Raw genomic sequence first — 13,415 nt, forward strand, 5'->3', positions numbered from 1 at the left:
GGGCAGGCGGGTCCCTGAGGTGACGAGGGAAGGACAGGCCGAGGAGGGGCTGCGCTAATACGGGCTTGACGAACGCAGAAACCGGCCAGCCGCAAGAAAGCACGCCCGCAGCAACGCAAGCACAACCGGTGTGCCAGTTACATACCCCCTTCACACTTGTTTACCCTCGAAATGTGGCTGTAAGACAAGCAGTAGCCAGTTAGTGTGTGGGGAGCACTTTAAGGAGATGCGCTTGTATCATCTACTTCCAAATCAGTTGGATTTTGCAGCAGCGTCATGTTTTATGATTAGGTTGAATAAAGGAAAATTAAATGCCACCAATGAGGCAGTTGGCCCTCCAAGTGAAAATCAGACACTTGAGTCGGTTGGTGGGGCTCTATATTGGGCATGGGCAAAAAGAGGAATCAGAGAAACAGGCGTCAGAAGCACAGCCCGGAGCAAGGAGACACCTAGGACAACGTGCCATCTGACTTCAGGCGTTCAGCTGAGGTGCTTAATACAGGCCAGTGGAAGCACTACACTTCTAATTTAGGTTCTCCAAATTGCTTTCTGGAGATCACCGACTGTACCAGGGATAAGACACCTATCTTAGATGCTTAAAATAAGATGGTACATACCCTCCCTTTGATGTGCTGACACACAGAGTCATGCAGTGGAAACGCTGTGGGGAAGAGTGCACTTTAAATGTGGTTCCCCAGCTCCAGCGCCTTTCCAAGGACTGCAGAGGAGGAGTGCTTCAGCACAGCCCTTCRCCGTGAAGGAAAGCACCTCCTCCTTCTGGGAGCTGAGAAGACGCTCACACCTCTGCTGTGACCCACCGGGAGTTATAACTGTGATGCCTCCTTCTGCAGCTGTTCAGTGATGGGACCACTTGGGGTGTGAGAGCCCTCACTGCTATCTCCTTTTCATACTGAAGGGACTGAAATCCCTGTCCCCACTACCAGTAGAGAGCCACCGACCTGCAGAGTATTTTTGGTGAGACCACATTTGAGTGGTAATCTGTTCACGATTGTTATTAAATAATTGTCTTGGCAGCAAGGAAGGGACCAAACACTCCTGAGGTGAGAGGGCTAACTATTGGATAGAGACCCACAGGCCTTTGCTTGACCTGCTTTTGGTATCATAAGAGTGCCTCACCACTCCCAAAGAACAAATCTGCTTAAGGTGCTTAATAATAGGGTATTATAAATCATTAATCTCCTGTCCATGACTTGAAGGCAATATATTGCCTGCAAGTTCTGACAATGTTGTTTGTAACCACAGGAAAAGGGACCATGAAGTATGATCCAGCTTGGAGGAACATCTGATCCTATTTATAGGATCTTTCTTACTCAGTATCACTTATCAGGGTCAATCAGGGTCAAGGAAGTTCAGAAGCTGGCATAGCTACATCACGCATGCATATGATGCCTAATGGTAGTCAAATTATTAACATTGATAAAGTGAATGCAAACTTATTCAGAGGATCTGGACTGTAAACTGTGAAGGACATTAATATTAAAATCTGAAATAGCCAAAGTTCATGTTTGTGATGAGCTGGAGATACAGTCATTTTACTATTTGTCCTCATCTGAATATCTGCTTTTGCCTGACCATTTAAGTAGGAAAAGGCAGTCTTTACTGCTAAATGAACTTCTAGTACTGTATCTGCAGATACGCACATCACAAACCATCCCTGCTAGAGTCTTTTGTGATTAGCATCATCACTATTTCTTCCGGAGGGTAAGATTTACAAGCAACAGGTAAAACACGTTATTAGAATCATTTGTCACAGAGCATTGCAAGGAAGAAGATACATGTTTTCAGCCATTTAGCTACTTAAGATGCACATTACTAAATCACCAATTTTCAAGCCTTTAGCAAGATTTGAAGAATCCTTTCTCAAGGAAAAAAAAAAATCTTTCCCACTGTACTCATTTGTCCAACATGTATAGAAACAGGATAACTCCACTGAACAAAAGAAGTCAGTTAACTTTAGTCTTGGCAGTTCTTTAATTAAGGATATCAAGAACCACAAACATTGTGGACTTTTTTAAGTGCAAAGCTGTAGATATATGTCTCCTAAAGCCTTCTGTCCATAAAAGTGATGATTTCATATGAAAAAATAACTTCTGAAACTCATCTTAAATCTGCAGGTCAATATAACAGTACTGGCATTACGCTTATTCTACCTCATAGATGTTTAAGTACTGATAAAGATATGTGTATCAGATACTAAAACTAGAAAGGTTGTACAGGCTGATAGAAGTAGCAAATATTTTTTTCTCCATTTCTGACATTTCTTCCATGACTCTTCATTCCCTGATTTTTATTATTACCCCATTCTGTTTTACCCCATGTCCTTACCTTAGTAAAGTGTTTATTCAGGGGCATTTTGAATTAAACTAAGAACTACCTCAGTTTCCAAAATGAAGAATTCCGTGTAAACCAAAGTGTGAGAAATGGCCATCAAAACTGAACTAGTCTATAAACATCTTACTCATTCTAGTGAGCTCAAATTTCCAAAGCATTTTGTGTTATGTAATGTAACCATATACTTTGCCACAATTTGGGGAAAATCTATAGGTGAAGAAACTTTCTTATTATTATTCAATAGTGGCCTTAGCAGACTTTATTCTTTTAATTGTTAAATGAACTAAGGATTRTAATGGAATGGTAAGATGCCTTGTGACAATATTTAACTGTGAGAACTTGCTGTTATGTGCACACATTAGCTATTTTTCATAAAATCCTGCTAACTACTAGAGTTCCACAGCTAAGCTAATATTATCCATCGGACTTTTCTAATTCAAATAGTGTAAACAGCAGTAAAAACCTACTACAAAACACAGTGTGTTTAAACCTCTAACTAGTAATTAAATGACCAGTATTTATATAAACCAAATACCAGATTATTACCAATATCCTAACTACATTTTGTTATTCCAAACATGAAGAACTCTTATTAGCAATTAGCTTATTTAAATATGGCTTTACTGTCATCTGTGCTTGCAGTATGTTTTTTCATTATTACAAGGATCTCTACAAATCCAGTGATAATTTTTTAAATTGCCTTACTTGATTTTTCAGGTCACAGTCTTGCACATACTTGTTTATTGTACTTGTTTATAATTAAGAGTACATGCTTAAGTAGTCCCATTAAAGTCAGAACCTAATTCATAATTAATCCAAAGCAAAGCTTAGCTATAAATAATGTATTATTGTATACAACATCTGTAAAGTGCAGGTGTGTTACATGCACATAAAAAGAGCATATTGTACAAGTGGGGGAATATGAATGAATGTGTACTAAATACAGTAAAAATGTAGGTAGGCAAACATAGGCTAAATTGACAAATTTGCTTACTGGAAAATATTTGTTAACATTCTGTACTTGAAATTAATTATGTTTATAATTTTGGAAAGTTCATTGTACTAGCAGTAAATATGGTGAGGGTTTTTCTTTTTGGATTAAGCAGATCAACTGTTTCTAGCCTACTAAATGCAGTTTAAGGCATGTTTACTATCTATCTACCTATCATGCCGATTAGTCTGGCTAACTGCCTACTAAATTTGACAGTTGAGGATTAATAAGAGTTTAACACTTCAGAACAAGTGTCTTCCCCTACAGACTTTTGAATCTAGGAGGGGTTACTATCCAGATRAGGATTATTCAAAACTTCTTCTCTAAACTGGTTGCTATTAGACTATCATACCATGTGGTTAGTTGTTTGCAGTGTAGCCTTAGGTCACGTTRCTTTGAAAATCAGACTATTTATTTTGATATTTAAAAGAACTACTGAAAGGTCAAGATTTTTCAAAATTGAATAATTGTATTTTATCCTTGCCTTTTAAAATATTGAACTAGACATTTTAATGGCAAGTTTAAAGAGCAGATATAAAGGACTTTGTAGAAATCAGACTCCTTCAAGGCCTTTGTTTGAACACAAAAAATTAAGTCTCTTTTGAAAGTCTTGACCTAGGAACTAATTTTGAGTAACTGTGTTTGAAATCCTTAAGTTATCTGATCAAGGAAAGTGAATTTATTATATTTTAACAGCATGCTGTTTGTTTACCACTTTCAAAAACCTGAAAATCAAGTCTTTTTGATTTTAATATCACATTTTGGAAAAAAAAAACTTTAGAATTTTGTAACACTAATGTCTGGGGTTATACTGGGTAAGGATTTCAATGGAGCAAAATTTGTATTTTCTTCTACTGTGAAAGACAGATAATGTGAATAGGACTTGCATAATGAGCATTTCAACTGAGACTGAAACAATAAACCTATTCTTGAAATGTTTCTGATGCATCATTAAAAGGAGCAGACAAGCAGTGTTTGCTACCTCCTCATGTTGTACTCTGCCCTCTAAGGAGAAGTTACAGAGTTACAGAATGGGCTGAGAGCCAGAATTCTGCAAAGTATTGGATTTCATTTTGTCCCTCCTTACATTTGTTAGTAACTATTGGATATATACAGAGGCATTTGGCTTCTGGAACATAAAGTATTTCTGTAATTTGAGGAATCTATCTTCATTATTGCAAGAGCATGCAAATAAAAATTGCCTATAACTTTTTATACCTTCTTAAACTTTGCTCCTGCAAACTTGCCAAAATGTTAATACTGATCAACGTCTTTTGTTAAATGCTTACACAGAAAAAAAAATAAAGCTTTCAGTTTGTTAATTCAAGATGATATGTTTTGCAAATTCTCCTTACAGTAGAATATTAAACACTCACTGCTTTGAAGAAAATCTCATATGTTATAAGAGCAGGTAAATAAAACAAGTTGATTTTTGTCAAATGAGTTCTTTCTAAAATTTTGTTCATTTTATTATGTCCATGATAGTAAACACTGGGTCTACACATGCTTAGTAGGAATTACAGTGCTTAACGCCTTTACTCTGAAGACATAATAGGAAAGTTAACACAAACAWACATCTGCTGATAAACAGTTAACTACATGCTGGTGTCGATTCATCTCGTTAGAAAGCTGACACACAATACCATAGAAAGAGGAAAAGATAATGTTTAAAAGAAGAATGAACTTCTTTTAATGAATAATAGTCAAAATCCTCTTTGCTCACTTTAGCCTCATAGCTTTTCTGAATTACAAGAATATAGTAAGCTTAGTATATGCCTACGAAAGACGTAGAAGGAGAACAGAGGTTTATTAAACTTGTCATGCCCAAAGACCAAAATGTATTTTCATTTAATTATGTGGGAAAATCACACAGCACAAACTGTTTGAAACACTTAAAAAGAAAGGTACTAAAATATGATGGAACATAGTGTCTTTTGCTGTTTAACATGGAGGTTAGTAAGATTATAGTAGCATGACAGTCAATGAGACAGTGCCCTATACTGAAATTTGTAGTGTAGTTCTATAACCTCATTAATTTATATGGGATTGCTTACATTCTTAGAGTTCATATCATAACTTGCCCATGGGACAGCAGGCATGGATACGCTGCACTAGTCAGCACAGGTCTTAACTGAAGTCAAATCCACTATTTAATTTGTTACTTTATATTTCAACTTCTGAGCACAAATCAACAGTTGCATTAGTTTCCTTTATTTTTAGCTATAAGAATGCTAATAAGTTAYAGTATTTATAGATGCTTTCACATGCATATTCAAAACTTCTTTACTAGAAATAGCATTATGGCTGAAACATCTGTTCAGAAGACCTCAACTACTATGTAACTCAGGCATTTTAAGCATCTGTGGTACAATTATCACAAACTGATAGCAGTGCAGTAGGCAGAAAATGCTCTTAATTTCTGTGAAACATTTATATTTTGCATAAAACATCTGTGAAAATCAGAATCCTGACTGTTAATGTAACTTTTACAGTATTTGCTGGATTTATCAGATAAACATATACGTACACATACATAAAATCTCACTGTATCTGAGAGATGGCAATACTAAACCAGTACCACTACACCACAGATGAAATTCTTGTTAATGTACTGGAAATTTGTTTTCTGAGTAAACAGCAACTGAACTAAAGGGAAAGCACCACTTTCCTTCTGCCAGAAAGCAATAGGGAGATTCCCCACTTCTGTTCTTTGCTGTGCCAAAGTACTGGAAGAAGAGTAACCAAGAGTGGGAATCTGAAGTGAGACAATAATAAGACTGAGAGCTACTTGACGAATATCTAGTTCTCTTACCTTTTTGCCTGCAATTAAATGTATCAGAAGGTTGGGAAAGCAAAGCTGTTCCAGCCGACAGCTCTCTAACTCCTCCTGTTCATACAGAAAAAGATTCTATCCTTCATTCTCGCAGCAAGCTTCTCCTTTCTGTTAGAGGATGAAAGGGAAGAGAGGATCTACACATCTCCCTTCCCTTCAACTCATTGTACAAATTGCTTATTTGTCCATCCAAGATTAAAAAAACAAAAAACAAAAAACAAGAAAACAAAACACTACTAAATTTTAAATCCTAAATCACTCTCCAAGGATGGATGGAAGGAATAAATCCCAGAAAAGTTAGGAGAATATTATATAGGTGAAGTGAATGGATGGCAGAATGAATGAAAAGGGAAAACATAGGACAAAAAGATGTGAATGATGAAAAATATTAACATTTATCTATCACAAACTGAAATGTTACTATCGTCATATTCCCTAGCACTACATGTGTGAGAGACAGGCAAAAAGAAAGGAATGAACTGTGAGATAAAGGACAWATAGGAATTGGAGAGAGAGATAAAACCAAGTTGGAACTGGTAAATGGACAGCCAAGGCAGGAGAAAGAGAACTCATAACCATTAGAACTGGAAAACTGCAGAGAAGATGGAAATAGAAAAAAAAWCAAGACGTTAATAAATTATTGTAAAGAATGCCTCAAGACACATTTTTACAATGAAATTCAGGTATTTACTTAGATGTTAAAGGGTGTAACTGTACACGAGAAAAGAAAACTAGAGTGATCTCATGAAATGATTGTGAATGCAAGAGTTACGTATCTTCAGATACAATGAGGAAGTAATAGACAAAGAACAGACACAGAACAGTAATAGACAATGAAGAAGGGATTTTCTCCTTCAAACTACATTGTTAACATCACTATGCTTTCATATGCATATTGTCTGGCAAAAGCAGTAACTTCTAAATACATGCCTCTTGACTTTTTGTTATCTGTAATTTAAGTGCTTAATAAGGTCACTTTCTGGGGAAAAAGGATGTTAGGTCTTTGCTGCATTTAAAATTTGTATTCTTAAGTGCAAGAAACAGACCAGAAATTTTTATTTTATGAAAAGTAACATCAGATTTACTGGGTTTAATCATTCTTGAATTAGTTAATGCTAGTCGAATTGGCGTTACAGTTATTGGCGAAAAGACCGAAGGCCCCAGTCAAGATCAAGGCTCACTACTACTGACATTGTATAAATATATGCCAGCTTTCAGAGTTGGCACATAGCCAGGCGTGGAACACAAACTGTGAGCTTGCATCTGCTTGCAAAAGACTGCATAGACATTCTCTGGGCGATTCAGGAGATGTTTGTCTGTTGAAAATTGATCTGAGACCTCCAAAAAACCTGTCTCCCTTTATAAACACTCGATCATCTTTCTTCTCTGGAAAAACATCTTCTGGTGCCTATGACAGGAATTTAGGACAAAGAGCAGTGAAGCACTGTGTGAGCCCAAAGGATTAGTCAGTGTATATCGGCAAGCTTCACTGATTTCTATCAGCCTCTATCTCTATATTTTAATTTGTTTTAATTATTTTAAGGCATCTCATACACTGAAGTCTTGAATAAGAGTCACTGCAATAACACTAGTCATTTTACATAAATTATTCTGTACAGGTGCAAAGGGCGATTGTGCTAATGAAAGAAAAATTATCTTGATTAATCTTCATTAAGTACATCATTTTAACATAAGACAGGCAATGAAAATCAGGGACTGATTTACTTAACTTCATGTCCTCTAAAGTGACACAAAGGCTCCCTAAATATTTGGAAATACAGATGTGTTTATCCCAATTCTTTTAAAAAGTTCGGCTCTTTTTCTGACCAATCATCTCAGAACTTTCAATTCTATCAATCTTATTCATYACTGCTGATTGAGGAGGTACTTCTTAAAAATTTTTAAATACTATTCAACAAGAAGAAAACAGTTTCTTTGCCTTTATTTTCTATGTAGCTCGTTGAATTATTAATAATGCTTTGTTTCACATCGTTTATCAGCATGGTCTCTGGATGATGATTATGCACACACACACATGTTCATGACTATTTCTTTTGTTTCCACATTCTGTGGTGAGTTTCCTTTGTTTTTTTTTCCCAATAAAACACAAGGTTTTACCCTGGAAAAAATAGATGAAGTTACATGGAGCAGATGAAATTGATGTTTCCAGCTCAGATAAATTATGTGAAAGGACCAAGTAAAGCTGAAAAATGATATACAGCATTGTTCCTCAATACGTAACATGGGAAACATCTCACAAATATATACAATACAGATTGTTACTATAAACATGAGATGCCCCTCCCCACCAAAAAAGGGAGAAAAGTGGCCAGAAATTACTCTTGTAAGTTCCATAAATGGGTACTTTACTTGAATTTCTATTTTTTTAATCAATTAAAGATTTTAATATGTGAAAGACTTACAAATCCAATGGGAACCCAACATGAATTCAGCAAAAATCTTTATCCTAAGGCATTATGGCTGTTTCGTGTTGGCTATTTTTCCTTAAATTACCTAATACATTTATAAATTTAAACAGTAATAACATAAGCTATACAAATGCATATTAATTTTCTCTTATCCTGGTAGATAAAGGACTGGCCTTCCAGTTCACTAGCAACAAATTTTTCTGAAATATCTGTCAGGGAGAGCAAAGCTTTCATCTTGTTTTTACACTTTATTTCAACAATTTGAACATGACAATTCTGCCCAAGTAATTAAAATATACTATTCTACATACATAGCTGCTTTTCTTTCAAATTCATACCRTAATCAGTTATGGCCTCCCTTGTGCCTTACCTTAGCCTGAAGGATTAGTGCTAGATAAAGTGATAGATATGTTCCTCAGTTGTCAGACTGGCAGAAGGTCTGTATACTACAAAAGAAAGAACATTTAGTCTCAGAGGGGCAAAAAGTGCCAGGGTGCAGCTTGACATTAAATATTTTATATCCTTTGAGCTACGACTTAATAAAAACTTGCAGAAATTGCCTAAATATCTGTATGTCATGCTATTACCTGGGGGTCTCAGGGTACTCTTTATCATGTATCAACTAAAAAGAATGAATTACATTTTTTTTCTCCTGTAAAAAGACAGCAGTTCAGAGCTTAACACAAAAATTAAAGCTTCTTCATCCATATACACAAGGATGAAGTCAGATTGGTTACACCAGSTGAGGATCTGCCCTGCAGGACAGCAGCTACATTAGCTACCCTGAAAGGAATTCTGATTGTCACGGTGACRTGCTTGGGCTCACGTTATATTCACTTTGATCAATGTAAGTAGAGGACCGCATGTATTCAGATCTTTCCATTTTTGTATGTAGCCAAAGAGCAATCAGTTACGCTGATGCTTGCGGAGTGCAGCCCATAGTCTTGAGACCCTTCACTCAGAGGGCATTCCTTCACTGAGGATGCTAAGGATCAGGAATGCTCTACATCTTTCAGACAAGCTGATTTTGAAGCTACGTTCATTTTTATACAACCCTCATCACTGTGGGCACTCTCCACTGCTGGCACTCTAGAAGCAGTAATGCACAAAACAGCCTCCAACAGCAAGTCAAGTGCCGAAGACCCACAAACTCCAAGTTGCTAACACAATACTTATGATCTCAATTGAATTCTCTCTGCTTTCCAGGCCTATTTCATGTTTTAAATACCTCATATTTCCTTCCCATTCCCTAGTATTGCTGTCTCTGTACAGTAACAGTCTTCTCTGCAGTAATGCTAATCATTAACTTTAAACTACACTCCTCAAATAAATGAACAAAGTATGACAGAATTTGGTACTGCCCTGTTTTATTTTTTTCTCATTTTTCTGGGACTCTTGCAAACTACAGCCATTTGCAACAAGACTTCAGGGCCTTGTTTCACAAAACACAGAATGTTCTGGCCCTGATCCAGGAAAGCACTTAGATACATGTTGACATTTAAGTCCATGAGTGGCCTCACTGAGGTCAATTGGACCACTTATTTGTGTAAAGCTAAATCTGTCCATAAGTATTCTGTTTGATGAACGCAGAATATTCAGTACTTTGAATGACTGAATGCTCCATGAGATCATATTATATGCACAAATGCTTTATGCAATAATTGTTTTTCAAATTATTTGAAGTATCCAAGTTTATATTCAATGAACACTTACTGTATCAAATTTCAGTCTAACCCCATGAAAATGGTATGAAATTACTTCTGATAAGCATAAGGTATTTCTAATTGATATTGTGTATTTCTGCAGTGTTGTGGGGTGCTCAAATTGAAAATATATGAAGTACTAGCGCTTGAGAGTGACCCCARACCTGCCCCACTACATACAGCTAAACCGCCCTCCCATCCACACAAGAAGGGAGCATAAAATCCCTAGCTTGAGTTCAGGCAAGCACTTGCACCAAGGCTAGTTCTTGCATAGCCCAACACATCTTATCAAGGGAGCATTTTTTAAAACACGGCAAATGGCCAGACACCTAACTTGCCAGCTTCTTGAAAAAGAACATCAAGATATCTCAGCACTGTGTTAGATGGGTTACCATAAGCTGTCTTGCAGTGCGGCAGCTGAATGTTGTTTTTTTTACCTGATAACACTTTAAGTCAACTATTTAATGTGAGACATGGCTAAGATTTACTTTTTATTCTTCCTCCACAGAATGCCTGTCTACCCTCATCAGTGCTATATTTCTCCTGTGTAAGATCATAAAGAGAAATTCATAAAAAATAAGGTTTTGTGGTCAGTTACCAGTTCTTTCTATGATGTACCAAGAACAGAAGGGRAAAAGGATACACTTTTTTAGGAGGCCTGCTGGGAAAGTCTTACCATATCTGGCCCTCACAGCCATCTCCAATGCTACTTGTTTCCATTACGATGTGTTGGGTTAAGAGCTTACTCTGCTGGGAGGAATTARTTTGTTAACAAGTGACATGATTATAGCAGCATAACCACAGCACCATTTTAGTCTGTGCTCTTCTTTCAGCCTCTTTCAGATTTGCATCAAATAACTTATATTAATGATTCTGGCAAAAATTCCAAGACTTCCTTTTACAGCAAAATTCATTTTTGGTCCTTCTATTTATACGTTACCTATATAAGTAAACAAGGAATACTATTTAGTGAAATCCTAATGAAGAATTGTCTAGTGCTTGTGTGCTTTCGTTTTTGTGATATTCAAGTTTTTCTGGAAAAGTGAAAAGCTAATGCCCTGATTTGAAGGGTATCATCTTCTACACGCATGCTTCATACTGCACGTGAACTCTCTGCCATCAGCAGAACTCCACGGAAGGTTATTGCTAAGCAGTTGATCTCTGAACTTAATTTTTTCTTGTACAAAATAATCAATGAAATGATCAGCATCTAAAGACATGTCACTCCTTTCTTGTAGTCTATCTGTATTCAGCGTCAAGTAAAACATTACTCTGCAGGGAAAACCAGCAAAGTTTCCAAAGCTTCTTAATCAGCTGATAGGAAAAATAAAAGTTGAATTCAGTTCCATTCAAAATACCACCTTGAAATTTGAAGACGATCTCCAATTGTGTTTGAACTACATGAACTTTTCTGCTCCTCAAAACAATGTTGTAACTTCTGCAGCAATAAAGTGTCTAGCAAGAGTTCGGTACTTCCTGCCRGCTGAACAGTTAGAAGGAGCGAGCACAAAGGCTTTCTGCTTCTGACATTGGTCAGAATCAGGAAGTCAGAGAGACGTCAGAGAAAAATACGTTAACCAAGCTGGTTAAAAGCTTCACGAGCAGTTTGCCTGAGTTTGGCCAAAGGTTAAACTGGTTCGCTTTTCATATGAGCTAATCCGTCCGGCCTTAATTTTATGCTTTCTGCTGCATATAAAACAGGAAGCTATGTGCAGACCAAATTCCTGCTAAAATACATTTCTGTGTTTTTCTTTCACGCTTGTTTGTTTAACTCAGCAAATCTATTGTTTATTAATTTTTTATCACAAGACACAGCACTTCAGTAATCCAGGAACAGTCAACCCCTTTGAGCTTTGAAAAATACAGTCTCGGTCCTCATCAAGATGTTAAGTTTTAAGGGTATCAGTTCAAAATACTTCTGCATATTTGTTTTGTTACAGCACTATTACTACATTATTCTAAAAACACACCTTCTATACATTCTTTGAGAATGTATGTTAGGAAAAGTGAACATTCTTGTTTCTACTGTATGCAAATTTTAAACACACTTTGAAAAAATAAGCTTGACTATGAAATTCGAACWCACGAAAACAACTTGGTGGGGATTTATATGAAAAAATACCTCTTCAAACCTACCTGGAACACACTCCAGTTTTAAAAGTCTTCTGCTCAAGTGTGTGCAGTCAAGCTTTCTCTTTCTCTTTTTCTATCAGTGTTTCCAAAGTGCCTCCCTCTCACCAGTTACCAGGCAACAGAACAATATTGCTCGGCATGCACAACCAGCAATAACTGACATTACACTTCAATTTTGCAGAGTTTTTCGAAGAAAATAAAAATGCTCTGAAATATTGTCCTGTGTGATAGGTAAATAGCTAACATTCAGAAAACATTTAAACACGTAAAATGCTGATTTTTTTTTCTTTATACAAATGCAAAGACTGAGAAAACCTTCTCTGATAGAGGAACTCTCATCTAAAATAAACTTGTAAGAGTAACAGAAACCACACTGCAGAAAAAAGCTGCTTCAGTTGTTATTTCAGATGATTCACAGCCTTTCACATTCTACAGCCACACGCATAACTGGCTTACCTTACAGTCAAGGCCAAACTAACGCAGCAGCCACATCCATCATCCATTGAGTTAAAGTATTTTTCAGTGTTTTGAAGACTAAAATGCTGGATGATAAAGCTATTTTTCCTGGTTTGTTTGCTAGTTTGATGTCAATGAAACAGTCAAGAAAGTTTAGCAGTTTGTGCAAGAATCTTTGCTTAATATCAGTTATTAAAGATAGACCCAAAACCCACTGAAAAACACACTTTCTCTCAACCTAAACCATCATTGGAAGGGAGAGATGCTTTACAGTCCTTCATCTGGAATCAAGTTTCTTTCAAGAGAAGTCTGATTTTAGATTTCGACTAAAGCAACTCTGGGTCCTTTTTTGTAGTTGTGATTCAGTTTCACATTTCACATTTCAGGTCAAATTCATCCTTATGTAACTTTAAGACAAGTTGAAGGCTTTTGCAGGTTTTTTCACCTCTAAAATAAAAGCAAGTATTTTAACTATAACTAAATATTCCACAGACTCCCACCAAAATATGATGTACTGA

The 13,415-nt window shown here is 36.4% G+C and overlaps 1 long non-coding RNA gene across 2 annotated transcripts; it reads right to left on the bottom strand.

The window, feature by feature from the left end:
* Window positions 1–6,864: 6,864 nt before the first annotated feature.
* Window positions 6,865–12,502, bottom strand: LOC146594389 (uncharacterized). Of its 2 annotated transcripts, none has more exons than XR_014896194.1 (3): window positions 12,445–12,502; window positions 8,976–9,051; window positions 6,865–7,584 (listed from the first exon to the last, which is right to left on the bottom strand). It is a non-coding gene; the product is annotated as an uncharacterized LOC146594389 (long non-coding RNA). The 2 variants fall into 2 exon arrangements; XR_014896195.1 differs by lacking the exon at window positions 6,865–7,584 and adding an exon at window positions 7,865–8,295.
* Between the last annotated feature and the right edge of the window lie 913 nt (window positions 12,503–13,415).

Source organism: Rhea americana, unplaced genomic scaffold (assembly GCF_003343005.1).
Source record: "Rhea americana isolate MKP2758 unplaced genomic scaffold, rheAme1 scaffold_26, whole genome shotgun sequence".
In the NCBI taxonomy this organism is placed as follows: Eukaryota; Metazoa; Chordata; class Aves; order Rheiformes; family Rheidae; genus Rhea; species Rhea americana.